A 17,147-nucleotide genomic window follows, 5' to 3' on the forward strand; every position below is an offset into this window, starting at 1 on the left:
GAACGTTACACGCCGCAGGCTTCACGATAATCGAATTGTTAGGCTCGACGATTCTGCGTTTTCGACCTAGTTCATCTGACCTAGTCCAGACATCCCTGTGATATCCTCTTCCTGGACCAACGAGCGTGTACACTTTCAGGGAGATATGTTATAAAGTGAGGTTATAAAGTAAAGCATTGTGTACTATAAGGCAGCAATACGGTAGAATAACACGTTGGGTGTCAGGGTTATACAGTGATTACAAAAAGTATTATTTTGCAACGAAGCGTCTTTTTATTTGCTTGTACGTTTAATTTTCATAATATCAAAGCTTTGTTGTCGCATGAAAGCACTGTCGGATGGTACGACGTTTAATGTACTTGGGTTTAATTAATTAGCGTGAACACCGCGATAAGTAGAATGATGTGCAAACACATTTTTACAACTTCATGCTTCTTTAGTTTCGATAGAGATGCATCGTGCTGTCTCATGCACGCGTTTAGAGATTTATTTCTGCATTGATATATACTTCCGATAAATCGTTGTAAAATTTACATATAAACGTTGGATGATGGTTTCACTCGTAACTGGTAAAGTGGGAATTATCAGATTTCAGTCATTCTTATTTTTATATGTGGAGAAAATGTGAAATTTCTGTATGATGAAAACTTCCACCATTTAAATTTCAATAATTTAAATTTCTATATATAGAATACCAAATGATCACGTATTTTTAGAGCGTAGGAAATTTTGTTCAATATATTACGAACAAAAGTACAGATGCTTATTAACTTTAACATCTGAACAATTTTCTAACCTCATTTTATTTCTTCCACTGACTATACATCGAGCCTTGACTCGATAAATGGCGGACAATATCGAGGCTGACAGACTTGTTTGGGGACTTCTCGTAAGAACGATTCATCTTTTTTATGGTTTCTGTGCTAGCGTGTGGTAATGTTTTTTTAAAGATAACAAGGAGTTTACCGACTGCCAGATATCGAATTACGTTGTGCCAGGTTTTACAAGAAATACGAGTAGCACTGAATCTGTAAATCCTATGGTTTTGGGCTTATTTCTTATTTCTTAATAGATCTAAGTTGTTGTCGCTGGTTCTATGTTCCTGTTTTTATTTGAAAATTATTTTCTCACACGAATACGATCGTTTCCGAGTTTCATCAAACGTCAGGCTCAGACTGGTTGACGCAAGCGATCCGCTAAGACCGAGGTTAATAAAATTGCATTTGCGTGCATAAGTATCGGCCGCGTGAATTCCTCGACGCGAGAACCTTAACGGGGTTAATTGGTTTCCACGCGATTACACGAGTGAAGCGTCTGGGAAAAAGATACACACGAAAACGATATTTCCTTTTTCGAGTGTCTGGAAGCCAGACGAAAATCGTGGTTCACGGGGGAATTTCGCGTTAATTAGCCGTTGCGATACGTATAAGGCAAGCAACCGCGATTCGTTTGATTTTCGTAATCGGCATGGGTCACCGGTTTCGATTTGTGGAACACCCGTCCTTTTTCTCGATCGAACCGTTTGACACTGATTTGTTCACAGATATTTTTCGCAGCTTGGTGTACTATTTAATTTTATCTGAATTTCGTTAATAACTTTGTTGTAGAATTTTGTTCATTGGTTTTCTGAAAGACAGCGAGTCATATGTACACACGTTAAGTATAATGTCAGAAATTTTGTATTTCTATATTTCGGTGCTGTCAACGCCTGTACTCGTCGTGTAAAATAAAAAGTTACCGTTTATTATAAAATCTCAAAATTTTAGTAAAAAATAATATGAATGACATTTGGTAGTATGTTTCTTGTATACTTTTGGTAAAATTGTGTATTTTATAAAAAAGAAAATTTAGAAAGAAAAAGTTTGATTATTTGATTACTGTTTTTTATAAATTGAGTATAAATAAAAGATTATTTTCCTCAATGCATTGGCTGTTCCCCGAATTCTTTTGTGTACTTTATTATTTTTGGGAAGTTTTTAAGCTTTTAATAACAATACCTTTTTTTCAACAATGAATCGTTAATTTTTTGTCGAATAAAAATGTAATCCTTCCTCGTTCTGCTTCACTTTTATCATAAAATTTATGATAGGAGCATCTACATTGCGGTGGACGTGTATATTCGTTATTACTTGATTTATGTATTCATGTTAACTAGATATTTATATTATCATGGATTTCTTCTTTATCGAATTATCTGATTTTATAAAAAATAATATAATTTCACAATCTTAGGAAAAGTCATGATTTATACAATTCTACTCAAAAAATGAATCATGGGATAGACAGTATATCCTTTATCCTGCATCCCCTATTTTCCAATTTTCTCCATTTTCTTTTCAAACTTAATTTCCAGTAGAATCTATCTGTTCTCTACCTAACCCTGCGATGTAAACAAATACTCTTACGTATACACAAATATAACCAGTGAATAAAGCACTAATAAAAAACTGCATATATCATTCGATAACACGCTAATCGCTAAAACTACCTTTACCTTCCAGTAAATACAAAGGCAGAGAAAGCAGAGTGCATCATCTTATCGATCGGATTTTGAAAACTAAACGAATAAAGTTTGACACAAAAACCATCAACCGCCGTTGCAGCGGAGCGTTTGTCGTCCCCAAGCGATACGCGATAATCCGTCGGGCGATCGGTGGTCTGTTTACTTCGGTAACGTTACTCGATACTCTGGTGGTAACCCAAGAGCAAATCGAGTGCCGACGGGCTGCGTGCCCGCACGATCTTTCATTCGAATTAATACGGCACCAGACGCTGGGCATCGTGCGCGGTTGGTGAACGGAGGCAAGAGTCGGGTTTCATTTGCACAGGTAAAGCTCCCGTGAGCCAGGCAGGTGAACAAATCGAGGAACAAGAAAAATATTACGCGACCACCTACCTTACCGCTTATTGCACAGCCATATCCTTCTTTCTCGCCACGCCACTGACATGATTTTACTTTTTAACGTTACGCCGCGCTACGGAGCGGTACAAAAGTAGTGCGCGATCCAACGTTTCCATATATCTTCTTATATTTGAAGAGAAAAATCGCCGGGAAAAAATTCCGCGAGCATTCCATGGTAATGGCAGTGTGGGAACCAAGTGTCGGATTTAATTGTTTATCAAGGAACAGTCCTGTTTCGTAATCGCTGAAACGCGCTAGTAAACGGAAAATGCACAACGCTTAACGTTACGTCGTACAGTGTACAAGGCTTGAAATTAAAGTGACATTTATGTGGAAGTGATGTAATATATGTAATATAGCAAAAAATGTCATAAATGGATAGACACAATACGTATTTTCATGTAGTGATTGATTTGGATGATAGTGATCAACCACGCTGCTCCAGGGTCAAGGTTAGTTGGGATGAGATCGCACATCAGAGAATTTCTATTTCAAATTCCTTTTTATCGTCTTATAGATAGCTAGAAAATAAAATACTTATAGTAGGAACGAAATACAAAAGTCCATATGAAAAACCAATTTACTGTCGTTCAAAATTCAGATCATATTTTACGTTAATTTCCAACTGCAACTTTGTCATAATTTCTCCAATTCTTTTTCTTCGGTTACATCGAGCCTCGCAATTGAAATTGTAATTATAACTCGCAAAGTGGTCCGTAATTCACATTCAGACTGAAATTTTTCATTGAAGTATCTCAGTCACAAAGAATTCAATATATTTCTATTTCGCCATTCGAGAATCATTTCTCCATTGTAGCGGCACTCAACAACAAAACTTTCCAACGGTTTTGTCGGTACAAAGTATATCACCGAAGCGTAAATACCGACAGGCCTAATGAGCCATCGATATCCCTACGGTCCTTTCGTCGAATATTTCGAAGAAGGCGTACGTGGCAACGATCGCGAACGCCTAAAGAAAGCGTGCGTAGTGGGGATATTGAGGGGCGACAAAAAGAAACGAATCGGATCAAGGAAACAGTTGAGTTGTAACCGAGAAGTGAGAATAGTCAGTTGGAATCGAGAGTTGTACGTAAAGAGTGGAAAGCGAGAATTGTTAATAAATATACTGTTAAACACCGCCGAGTATTTCTTTGGCACCCTACACGACCTACACCAAAATCACCTTACCATGTACAGTATCGCATATTATTAATAAAAGTTATATGAAAAGTATACTGAATGTTGTTCTCCCACGCGAGCTTTCAATTTTTCATCGCGTCACTTTTGCATTCACCTATCGAACTCAGGCTGCGTGCGAAATAAATAATATGCAACTGGAATCCTGTTCCAGTGTATCTCCTCATGCATATTCCAATACTTCCAGTTAGAGACAGATGCGGAAGATTCCCGGCGTTTCCTCACGGGGCACCGTAAATTTTTACGATTACATTCTATTCCAGGCATGCTTCACGCCTGGCGATAACAATGTAGCGGCACATGAGTCAATGGAAGATGCGAATCGACAGAGACTCGTATTGTTGTACCTTACAGTGCCAACGTTGTTTTAGTTTGCTAGGTCTAAAGGTAAACAAACTCCGGACAAAACATTATCGCTGTTATTTCTAATCGTCAACTGGAGTTACATGGAGTTATAGAACTTTTTGTAATACCACCGGTCGATACAAATAGACGAACGTGCTCTCTAGGGCAATCATTATAGCGAGACACACAGTCGAATAGCGAGCGACGATTACGACCGCCAGACATTATCCCTGTACTTGTATTTAAAATGATTTTAATATACACTGACTATTACAATTTTATCACTCGTCTGTTTAATAAACCAACACGTATTGTTGAGATTGTGTAATTTTGTGTGCTACACGATATTAACCGCATAGTAGTGACATACATATATGAATATGAGTGTGTGTGGGAGTACGTGCGTGCGCAGCGTGTGGTAAAACAGAAGAATGCAACTGTTGCATACGCATGGGATGAAAAAGATGGCGAGAGAAAAAGAGTGATGAGTTGCATGCAATGTGTATCTACGAACATCTTGTAAATCACATGCTAAATAAATCTGAAACTATTTTAATATCATTTCTACATGTAATGTAAGTGTTCCTATACATTTATTTCGGCGACTAAGATTCACAATTCTCAACACGTATAACAATTCACCTCAACAATAATGTTCTCTTCTTTATCGTTCGCTTCGCTTATCGCGAATTTCTCGTAGATTGGCCGGCTTTTGCCAAACCGCGACGCAAGATTTGCGGTTATAGTAATAAACGAGCCGTATTTAATGAAACTGAGAAGATCGGAGGACGAAGAGTATATTGGAACAGTAGCAAAGCACTATCCTCCTCTTTCCTCGGTTCTCCTGCCTCTCGAAATCGAATCCCATCAGCGTCACCGTGCAAGTGGCTTCACTTCAAAATTCAATGATCTTCTCGAGCTTTCCGAGCACGAGCCACCGCGGACAGAATCACCGTCCAGATATATCAACCCCGGGTCGCTCCTTTCTCCGTTCCTCCATTCTATTATCGGCAGAGAATGTACGCGTTGTTCGGGAGGAATGATAACTCACGCTGGAACAACCGACGAGAATTCTTTCTCAAGAGTCCTTGCTCTTCTCCGGCAGTTTAATATCGAAATTAGAATTTTTTCCATTTTCTTCGGGATTAAATTTGAAATTTATAAATTTGAATTTTAAAATAGAATTTTCTCGATTGTATCTTTCGCTTTTAATCGATTCTTCAAGTACCAGCAGTATTTTTATAAATCGTTCCCTCCAAACGGAAGAAAGTAGCAAAATTAAATACGATAGCGTTAGTAATAGAATAATAAAATATATATTAGTTAAGTAAAAATAGTTAATGAATAAGAATATTAGACAAATGGATATTATAATTTTCGAATGAAATTTGATGAGCGATTTCCCTGTCTCGAACTTGGTTCAAATCTGATTAATCTCTTCGACTGAATATTCATAACAAAATTGATGAATATTGATTGAAGTGATGAAATATAGGAACATTAATATTTAGGGAAGCGTGTAAATTGGTATAAAACTAAGGTAGCAAAAAAGTATACAAAATTATCAGAAAATTATCATAGAAAAAAATATGGGGAAACTACGTTCCATAGGACAGATGCATAAAATTACATGTTAGTCGTAGAAATAGCAAAAAAGATATTATTAAAAAATATTAGTAATTATTGTTGCATATTGTGTTCTATAATTCATGATTATTGTAAAATATGTAATATATATTAGAATATTTTCCTACTGTATAAAGCACATGTTATACATTTTTAATTACTAAAAACTTACTAATTACTCGATGGTATTTTCAATGAAATCTATAGTGAGTCTACGAACCACATTTCTCACCTAATTTCTACAGACATACTAACACGAATTACATTGTCGTTATCATTATATAACTATAAAATGTCTCATTGTAAGATACCCTGTGTCTTTGTCTCTCACAACGTCACCAAGGTTAAATACGTGCAGCAATATCATCAATCAGTGTCACAAAATACGTACTGGTACGTGCCCTCGTATCTCGTTTCTTTCCTACAAAACTTTAATCACATGCTGGTTTCTTCACTTGTTTTTTTCTCGCAATCTTTAAAATTCCACATTTCCAAGAAACATATTACTACAAAAAAACGCTACAATATTATATATATATATATTTACAATATCAATATATTACAATAGTATATATATATTTCTATCAAACTACAGGAACCATTATACATTTCATAACTATAAAACCACTCAGTAGCATTCAATGTTGGTATGTTGTATTGCACATTTTTGTACGTTAAACAATTTGTTCTTTCTTCTTCCCCAAGAAGAACAGATTGTATTGCTTCGAAAAAAGAAAAAGATTGGAAAGTTAGTTCGTTCTTCCTTCACAACTATATTTAGTTGGCAACTAGGTAACCTAACCACAACCTAACCCTAACTAACTTAGTTGCCAACCTAATACAGCGTAACAGAATATTTTATTACACAAAAACGAAAAATGCAATTGGATGTAATCAGATTTTGTTGCATCGTATCTCGTACTTAAAAACTAATTTTAGTATAGTTTAATAGTTACGAGTAGACTGCGGATTTTCATGCATTTGCAGGAAATCTTTTCTTTTTTTATTTTATTTATTAAAATTTACAATCAATTCTCGCATTGAGAATTTTCAGTAATTTTTTCTGGCGTGGCGCAGTGACATGGCTAATTATTTATAAAAAGTTAATACTTATCATAGATAAGTATAATTTATAAGTAAGTATTATAAATAAGTAAATATTACTTAATTTAAATAACTAATTGAATCTAGCGTTGCAGGAAATCTGAAAGTGGAAAATTGCACAGGATGCACACGATATGAGACAATATATCAAATATTCAAAGTATAGTGCCTTCTATAATACTCGACGGCTAAAACAATTTTTCTACCGAGATTCTACTTTTCTAATTATACTCATAATAAATATGAATATGCAGACGTATCGTCTTAATGACTATCGTGTGAGAAAATAACTTGTAATAAAAATCGTGGACTGTTTTATCAACCGTGTATCTGCACTATATTTCATCATCTCTATTCTTCTCGAACCGTGACAGAGTCTATTACGTTTCATTACTTGTGGTGGAATCGAGGCGATTCGTTACGGCAGAGGCGACATCTCGATTCTTGACTGCGATCGGCCATGAAAAATTAGCAAACGGACAGTAGGAGCGTAATTTTCCGGCCGTCTGATTTTCCAAGCCGAGAATTCACCGGCAACGTAATGCGATACGAAGTTGAGGCGTTGCAGGCGCAAATGAAATTACGAGTTGCCGGCCCCCAGGTATCGAACTTCCGGCTGTAAAGGGGCCGAGAAAACTTGCCCTGGCCGATTAGTTCGGCAAAGTTAGCTCGTTGCATATTACGCGTAATAAAAACTTGCTTTAACGAACCTCGAATATACGATGCTCGGTTATTACGTATTTCTGGCTGTTCTGATGATAGTTGCAAACTGGTCGAATATAATTCCTTTGTTCCTTCGTGATTACGTGGTTTATGAAACTGTTAACTTAATACCCAGCTGGTACACTGATGAATTCCTTTTAATAGCTTGCGTTTTGTTTCGAAGTTCAAAAACGTGGAAAGTTAAAATTGAATTCGAAGACTTGAATTTGACAATTCGAAGAAAGTATGAAAAAATTTCGATTTCAATTTTATTCGGATAGAAATTTGTTACGAAGATTATATTTAAATTCGAAGATCCAAATTTGTACGTGAAAACTGGAATTTGTATCTAAAAATGACAAATCTCAATATCAAGACTTGGGTTTGTAGATCAATTTATTATATGAATTTACATTTAAATTTCAGAACTTGAACCTGAGTCTAAACATTTGAATTTGTATTTAGAAATTTAAACTTATATTTGGAAACTTGAATTTCAGCCAGAATTTGAATTTAGTGTCTGATAACCTCGTGTTCATCAAGCATTCTGGCATATGTGTACAGTTTGCAGGACTTGATTAGTCCGACAGTGTGTTACAGAAGGCTCGTGTAATTCTCGTCACAAATTCCTTCAGACGATTTGGCCTTTCAACTTGCCCCTAACAAGGAGTCAAACGATATTTTATGACCATCCACTTTTCCTCTATCTTCATATTTACCTATAAAATATGATTTTAAACTTCTTCCTACGTTTATCCACTTACCTATCCTATCTATCTTTCTCACCTAACCTCATTAACCTATGTTTTAAACAAACTTTTCTTCCTCTTCAAATCAAACATCAACATCAACAGTATACCATTCCATTTAAAAAATTAGAATACGAAAACAAATTTCATGCGAGAGCTAGCAATGCGTCGTGCATCCGGCAGCTCAAGTTTCCTATTTCCAAGAGAAACATTCGAGAAACTGTATCGATAAGCAGAAAACAAAGGATAAGAGGTTCAGTGAAAAGAAAGCAAAAGGAGCAAGGGCTGGCGTTTTTGAGGAACCTACTTTTCCCGTGCCAAGACAAAGATTCACGGCTGTAGTGGGAGAAGAGGAGAGGCAATTTCTTCTAAAAGGCTGTTATCCGGCGGCTTCGATTCCTTTCGAGGCTAGACACGGCCCGGATACAAGTTTCAACAGCGCAAAATGGCTGGCGACGGTCTCGCGAGCGAAACACGGGTCTTAGCTCGCGAACTCAGCACTTTGCCACAAGAACCTATCTCCACCAACCGCTCTCACCAACGTCCAATTAAATGTACGAAGATTACCGCAGCCGCTAACTTTGAGTGCTCCACGAATCGTTTCTTTTCCTTTCGATCCAGAGTTCGGTTCTGCTTTCAGCGAACAAATATATTGGGTTGGCAACTAAGTGATTGCGGGTTTTGTCATTACCACCTAATGACAAAATCCGCAATCACTTAGTTGCCCAATAGAATTTTTTATGGAAGACAGATCTTTGCGTTTTAGGTTATGTGATAACAGAGAGTTTTCATTGGTGTTAAATTTTGTTAAACTTCGAAAGAAATACGTCGCACTTCTTCAAAGTTTCCGTTGACTTGTGTATAGCTATGTACTTCATAATATATATATTGTATATTGTAGATAAAAGTATAGTGGGAGCAAAAGTATTAACACACTGTTGTATTTATTATAGCATTAACATACTAATTGATTGGATCGTAAGAGATTGTATTTACCTTGAGGTTTGCTATTATTTATGGCACCTTCTTGCGACAAATGAAAATTGGTCGTTTGTCCTTTTCTTTCCTTCTTCTTTTCTTCTTTTGGGAGGGGGGAGTCGAACGTTAATAATACAACCAGTTAATGAAAACCAATTTTCATTTGTCGCAAGAAGGTGACATAAATAATAGCAAACCTCGAGGTAAATTTAATCTCTTACGATCTAATCAATTAGTATGCAAAATGCTACAATAAATATGTGGCGGCACTCGGCAACAATGTACATCGCCGAAGCGAAATGCCTAATGAGCCATCAATATCCCAACGGTCCTTCCGTCGAATATTCGAGAAAAAGGCGTGCGTGGCAATGGTCGCGAACGCCTAACAAACCCGTGGATAGTGGGGATATTGAGGGGCGACAAAAAGAAAAGAATCGAATCCGATCGACAGTTTTAGTTCGAACGAGGAAGCGATAAGGTCGAAGTGTAACCGCGCAGCGAGATTGACTAGCGAAACCGAGAGCGATACGCGACGCGATCAAAAGAAGACACTTGTTAATAAATATATTGTTGACCTAAACACCGTGTGATTATTTAACGCACTACACCCAATATCACCTCAAATACAACAATGTGTTAATACTTTTGCTGCCACTATGAGAAACTGAAAAGTTGAAAAAAGTGAAGCTGGCCAATTCGTTTCATAGAATCTGTTTGCAATCATTTCAACTAATGAACCACTATGTTTTCGTCTATTTCAACAAAACTAGAGGAGAAAAAACGAGTTGAGGAAATAGGTACAGGTGAAACAATTAATTCGTCGCTAGAGTAATCAACGAATGACCAGCGGGTTAGCATTCAATTTAATGAAACTAGAAGTTAGGGGAGGGAAATTTCTATGCAACGACCACGGAATAATACATCGTCAACGTTCAATTAAATTCGCTGGCTGTTTCTTCGCAATTCGTGGCTCGCCTTTATAATTCACTTGGCGAATTCTCCATGCCGTGGGATATGAATCGCAGCAAATAGTCCGTACAATTTTCGGTGCATAGTTCCCTGGAGGCGGCGAATAAATTTCCCCGCGTTTCCCAGACGTTTCGCGTTTCGTGTATCGTATGTATATCCTTCCGTTGCGTGATGCACATATCGCGAATGTTTGCTCGAAACGTCATAGAAGTTGACGCATGTCCTACAGTTCGATGTTGCCGTGAAGGAAAGGGTTGGCAACTGCAAGAGGTTAGAAATTTTATTTCTTACCTATCTCTCGTACGATGGAAAGCTACACTCTGCAGAAAGGTTCGTAAATGAATAAAAATATGCGTGAATATGTCAAAAAGTAGATAATAAATATATATAACTGGATATTACGGGACACTTATTTTCACTTTTAATTTAAATCGTCTATCTTCTAGAATTTTATTATTTTATTTTTGCATTATGTGGCAATGGCAAAATCCGCAATCATTTAGTTGCCAACACAATAGTTTGTTGAAAAATTATCAAATTCTAAGAGGTCTATGACTCGTAACTTGTTTGAATCCGCCATGATGGTTGCGTGAATATCTCATCGTAGTTTATGAAACATCGGCTTACGAAGCAATATATAACACGATTGATAACTCGAAGGTCAACTACGATGAACTTGTAACTTGTAAAATTATTAATTTTATTAATTGACTAAACACATGATGAAAAAATTGCTGACGAATCTATTCATCTGAACGTAAATTCCTACTGCATGAGTGAAAAATCATACCTAACTATTAGCTGCCAAAAATGTCTTTCCTTATCTGTACGCAACTGCTTTATCTGGCTATGTTGATACAAACATGAAACCTAATCTGTCAAATGTTGTGGTCTTTATCTTCGATCGTCCTCTAGCTGTCGTAGGACACGTTTCGTTTGCATCAAAACAAAAAACATTGTGCATCTATTATTTTCTTCTAAACCGAAAGTAACTTTTAGGTTAACCTAATAGAAAGAATCAGCGAACTCTTATTACGTGACTGTTCGTTCCGCGAGAAGTTGAGATAAATTACTGTCTACTTTCTACATTACGTACAATGTATGAGGATGAGTGATGAAAGATGAGTGGAGAAAAGAAAGAGTAAAATTTGTTCGTTTATGAGGCTTTATTCTGGAGAAAATCGAGTTTGGAAATTTATCGAGTACACGTGCACTGTGCACTCACCTAACTGCTGGCTGAACGTGTTCGTCGAGCTCGTGGATGGAGCGTCAACGACTCCAATTTCAGACATTATTTTAGGAAAAACGAGGCGTACGATGAAAAAATATTATTCTACATTTTTTACTTATCTCGCCTCATTACCACAGTATCGACCTTTATTCGACTATAAGCTAGTCAAGTGCACGTATACTCGACATATTTTTAAACCTAATTCTCTTTGAAATGAAGTTTCATACGAAAATACCTTAGTTTATATTTTCCACTTATTTTCGCTTCTAAAACAATGTTCGGTTTAACTATCGTCTGTGAGACGACAACCTTTCGTCTGAAATTGTGAACAAAATGCTACCGCCGCGCTCAGTGGCTTCTTATTTACGTTCGAGAAATACGCACTGCGTTCGTTGTTTGACAAGCTATCGTGTTGCACAGTCTGCGTGACTAATTTATAGGTTATGTGATAATAAAATATAGTAAATGATATGAAAGTAAAGTCAAAGACAAGTAATAAGTAAGCATTGGGTTGGCAACTAAGTGATTGCGGATTTTGTCATTAGATGGTATTGACAAAATCCGCAATCACTTAGTTGCCAATCCAATAATTTGATATTATGTGTACTTTTTTCTTTTTGTTACCTATTGTTTTATTATTTATTATTAAATGACTGGCGTATTCATAGCTCGTTTATGCAATATATTGCAATATGCCAATTTTTATTTTATCCATCAAAACGATGTAAGATGATTAAACACTTCTGAAAATACTGCGATAAAGCTGTTTGTAGCGAGCAGACTGTTGCAGTTTGTAGCAACAGAATTGACAGGATGTGAGATCGTTTGAATGCCTAAAATACGCGTACAAAGTTGCTATAAGGAAACTGACAGATAAGTAAAATATATGAAACACGTTAAATTGAATTGTTCTAAAAACGAGGTTATAAAAGAAGAATATTTATTCGACATTTCTCACTTACGTATAAACATAGAGCAACTTTTTCTCTGCAAACACCAATTTTTCCACTTGCGTTGTATATTTTTTTATATTACTATTATTCGCAATTCTTTCCTGCAAGTTTCGTAATTTAGTCGTTCCTAGATATAAAAATTCGTAAAAGGTTCTGATTGTCACGTGCATATAACAAAAATTGGCAAACGCTTTTGGACAATACGATTTTAAGAGGAAAAAGAAAATTTATAGCGTAGGTTTGCCTGCAATTGGTTAAGTGTTTTACTTGAGATATCTCGAGAGAGAGGATTCCTAGAAATTGGCCAGCTCGACTAAATATTGAAATAGGTTTCGTAAGCAGTTCTCTTCTGTTCGTTTAAAGGAAACGTGGTGTTGCGACACCTACAACTTTCTAGCTGATCCCAGGCGAATTAGTCCTTGCATGTAACGCAACTAGTTTACAGTGACTGTAACCGTTACAGTGAATCGATATCAGGATAAGTTTTTCAGACACCTGCACACAGGAAACGGACAAAAGATGAAAATCGATTTTCAACGATAGATTCAGTCTATAAGAAACAACTATCTTTTCAACACAGGACACTATTCTTATATTGGGTTGGCAAGTGATTGCGGATTTTGTCATTACCACCTAATGTTACTTAATTGCCGATAAAATCGCTGTATCTGTAAACTTTGTGACAAATGAGTCATTTAAAATTGTTTCTTAACACGATGGAAACCCAATTTTTCGCCAATTCGATAAATTATCAGGAATAGAACTATTGAGGTATGTGTAATTTTGTGTGCTAGACTAGATTAGCCGTGTAGTAGTGACACACATATATGAGTATGAATGTGTGGAGTATGTGCGTGCGCAGCGTATGGTAAAACAGAAGAATGCAACTGTTGCGTACGCATGGTGATGAAAAGATGGCGGGACAAAGAGAGTGCTGAGACGCGTGCAATGTGTATATACGAATATCTTGTAAATCACATATTAAATAAATCTGAAACTATTTTAATATCGATTCTAATTGTAATGTAAGTATTGCCATACATTTATTTCGATGATTAAGATCCACAATTCTCAACAAGAGCTTCCAATTTTACAGTACAATAAAACCAGTGCACGCATATTCGAACGATTTGACGTTTCGACGTACTCGATAAAAATGTCAATATATTCAGATACAGTGGCTGCAGAAATTATCGATGCATGGCCTTATCTTGCAGCGAAACGTCCCTTTATCAGAGACTCTACGTTTCACTTTTATAGTGGCAAATTAATGCAGTCGTATGAAAGTATTACACCGAATCGTGCGAGATATATTTTGCTCTAATTAATTAGCATGTAAGTATTATAATAAATGCAGATGGTATATAAATACTTTTTTTACTTTAATGGTATTGATTTCTACGAAAGTATAGCATAGACGTTGCAGTTGTCACGTAGGAGACACAAGAAATCCAGTGGTTCCAGGATTTTGGAGATAGTCCAAACTTCAGGGTGGAGCCTGTAGAATTTTAATTACGCCGGTGGCCAGGCACAGACAACAAAAGGCAGCCGCGTATTCGGTACACAAGGTTTGCCCTTTTTCTCGCCATTCTACTCGCGTCTCTCCACCCCCCTTCGGCTATTCTATTCGGCCGCCAAATAGGTCAGCCTTCTCGCTATTCTGTTTTCTTCCCCATCCACGTTGTCGCGGCTTCGAGAATTAGCCGAATTTCCTATTCGCTCGGACGATTCGTTCGTGAATCAGCCACTTACCCGAAAATTTTTCAAACTTTCATTTGCTTCTTGAGTTTGCAAATTTAATCTTATGGTGTTTCCAGGACAGCTCTTATTCGTGAAACGTTAAATGGAAGAAAGAAATATTAAACGAAGGTACTTTACCCGTAAAGTATTGGATTGGCAACTAAGTGATTGCGGATTTTGTCAATACCACCTAATGACAAAATCCAACTCAATAATAAACGAAATGCTGCAAACTATATGTATATTGTATTTTTACTTTTTATTCCAGCAAGCTTGGTCAATTTATTCAAACAAGATTTCATTAATGGAAATATATGCTGTTGAAACTGTAACGTTTCCTAATAATACAGTCATGGGTTCACTTCTACTAGAACTTGCGGATCTTCGTTACTCGTGTTTCTTCAACAGTCTATTAACATTACGTATGATTTCTGATATTCACTTGAGTTGACAAACCTCTGACGAGTGAAACTAATTATCTGAACCTATACTTCTATTACGTGAATTGTAAGTAGTGGAGAAGGCAGAGCAGCATTCCTATTGTATCAATTCTAATTACGTGAATTCTTTGATAAGTTCGCACACAGTGAGAGCCAACGAGTGAGTATACACCTCACAAACATTTTTTATATTCCTGCTTTATGTCTTTTCAATTAATTTTTAATTTATGTAGCATACATATGCAGAGTAGGACCTCGATTATCTGAACGTTCCACTATTCGGACACTTTTCACGTGTAAAAAGCTTAATCCTCTGCAAGAATGTTTGTTAACAATCAACGAAGCTACCAGCGAAAAGACGATACAGCTTCACGAACAATTAAAAGCATTAGCTGTTGTACTGCTGTTATATGTGTTAAATGTGATACTAGGAAGATCGAGGACACCATATTTATTATATTACCACAGATTTAGAAGAAACTCCTTTTCCATACAATACCAGAATTCGATGATCTTGATAATGTCGACGCGACAGAACGCTTTTAATGTGATGAATCTTCTTCTTCAGTGGACGTCTTCTTCACATGATGTTAATGTTACGTATGCTTGGAATAATGAATTGAAACGTGAATATAAATAATAGCAATGATGATATGCCTGAATATTTCAAAGTACTTAATACCTTAAAAAAATAAAGATGGTAGGAGGTCCAAAAGGAATGTAATTTTATGGCATTAAATCTACTAAAACGTGATTTAGTAGCTAAGAAAATGTAGAATCCATAAATCTTCAATCCACTCATATTTAATTTCATTATTTGTATTGCTGTTATTAATATCTATGTTCCCTTTTGAATAACAAGAAGATGAACACCAGGAAAGTAACTGTTCCATTATTCGAAAATTTCCTTTAATTTCATTATTTGTATTGCTGTTATTGTTTTTGTATGCATTTCGTGTATTCGAGGTGTTATGTACACGTTTTCGATTCTCACTGTAAATAGAGTTCTATTGTACATATTTTTTCTTTAAAACAAGTGTTCACGCTTCTATTGTTCTATTCCCAAACATTCTTCATTCGCTCGATAAAATTCCATTATTCTCATATTCCTTTGTTTTCTTCTGCTGTTTTGTTTTTTTTATACCATTGCTCGTGCGTTAACAGGTCGTTTGGTGGAGAAACGCGACGGAAGGGAATTGGCGTAGCTGCTGATCGCACAGTTTCTCGGTTACATTGGTGTAACCGGTTCTCCACGACTTCTCGTCGAGTGTCTTTGTGTCGTCGAGGAATCCGTGCCGTTCGAGCGATTTTTATTAAACGACGCGGCTCACAGAGTACATTGTTTGTCGCGAGCAACGCCACTTCATCGCCTCTTGTGGGAACAGTCAACCCCGAGCCACCGTAGAATCTCGCAATTGCTGACTGGTGAGTTGCTTGCAAGACAAATTTCTCGAGTTTGCATGACACGTAGTCGAAATGGGACGTTTAATCGAATGCACATTTTTTTTAGACGATTTAGAGCCCGACCGATTAAACCGGACTGAGAAAAGGAAATTTATTTGTTAAGAAAGAAGGTTCTTTCGTTTTTGCGTTTTGAAGAATGGCGCCTTTTTGGCAATTGTGTGATATAGAGGCGGGCAGACTTCTCCACGGCTGGCTTATATATTGGCTTCCTTTAGTTTAAGATTTTCTGTTAGTTTTTAATGAAAACAGTGCTTAACACATTGTTGACCGGTCACGAGTTAACTCGTGTTTTCATGGCCAAATGTTGCCAACTGGCCACGAGTAAACTCGTGATGCGCTTTTTTTCGTATCAGCATCGTTTCCTCAGCGCGCTGTTGGAGATGATATAGTGCAATTATTGGTCAGCATACCTCAAGCTGTGTCTCTCGCTTATAAGACCCGTCAAGTTGCGTTCTTTGTTGTAAAACGTGTCAACCATGACGGAACATACCAATGAAGAATATTAAAATGAATTATACGCGGATGTTTTATCTGATTGTCCCAGTGATTGTGAATCAAATTGTGGTGACTTGAAAAATGATACTGTAGTATCAGTATTTTACTAAACACTTTAGACCAGCAGTATTTTACGAAAAACCTTAAAGTGGTCCAGAAAATTAGCATTTTTTCTGATAAACTGCACCTTGTTCGATGCATGTAAAATGTACTGTATCTATCTGCCAGAAAATAAAACAAGATACAACAAAT

At 36.6% G+C, this 17,147-nt stretch overlaps 1 protein-coding gene and 1 long non-coding RNA gene across 5 annotated transcripts in view; one reads left to right on the forward strand and one right to left on the reverse strand.

Moving 5' to 3' along the window:
• Positions 1 to 17,147, reverse strand: part of Btk29A (tyrosine-protein kinase Btk29A) — a 346,914-nt gene that overhangs the window by 101,796 nt on the left and 227,971 nt on the right. The gene's annotated exons all lie outside the window — the stretch shown is intronic.
• Positions 12,949 to 15,790, forward strand: LOC138189139 (uncharacterized). Of its 2 annotated transcripts, none has more exons than XR_011175935.1 (4): positions 12,949 to 13,781; positions 13,853 to 14,398; positions 14,765 to 15,096; positions 15,170 to 15,790. It is a non-coding gene; the product is annotated as an uncharacterized LOC138189139 (long non-coding RNA). The 2 variants fall into 2 exon arrangements; XR_011175934.1 differs by having other exon boundaries at positions 13,853 to 14,324.

Source organism: Bombus flavifrons, chromosome 18 (genome assembly GCF_040668555.2).
Source record: "Bombus flavifrons isolate JBK064 chromosome 18, iyBomFlav1_principal, whole genome shotgun sequence".
NCBI classification, from domain to species: Eukaryota; Metazoa; Arthropoda; class Insecta; order Hymenoptera; family Apidae; genus Bombus; species Bombus flavifrons.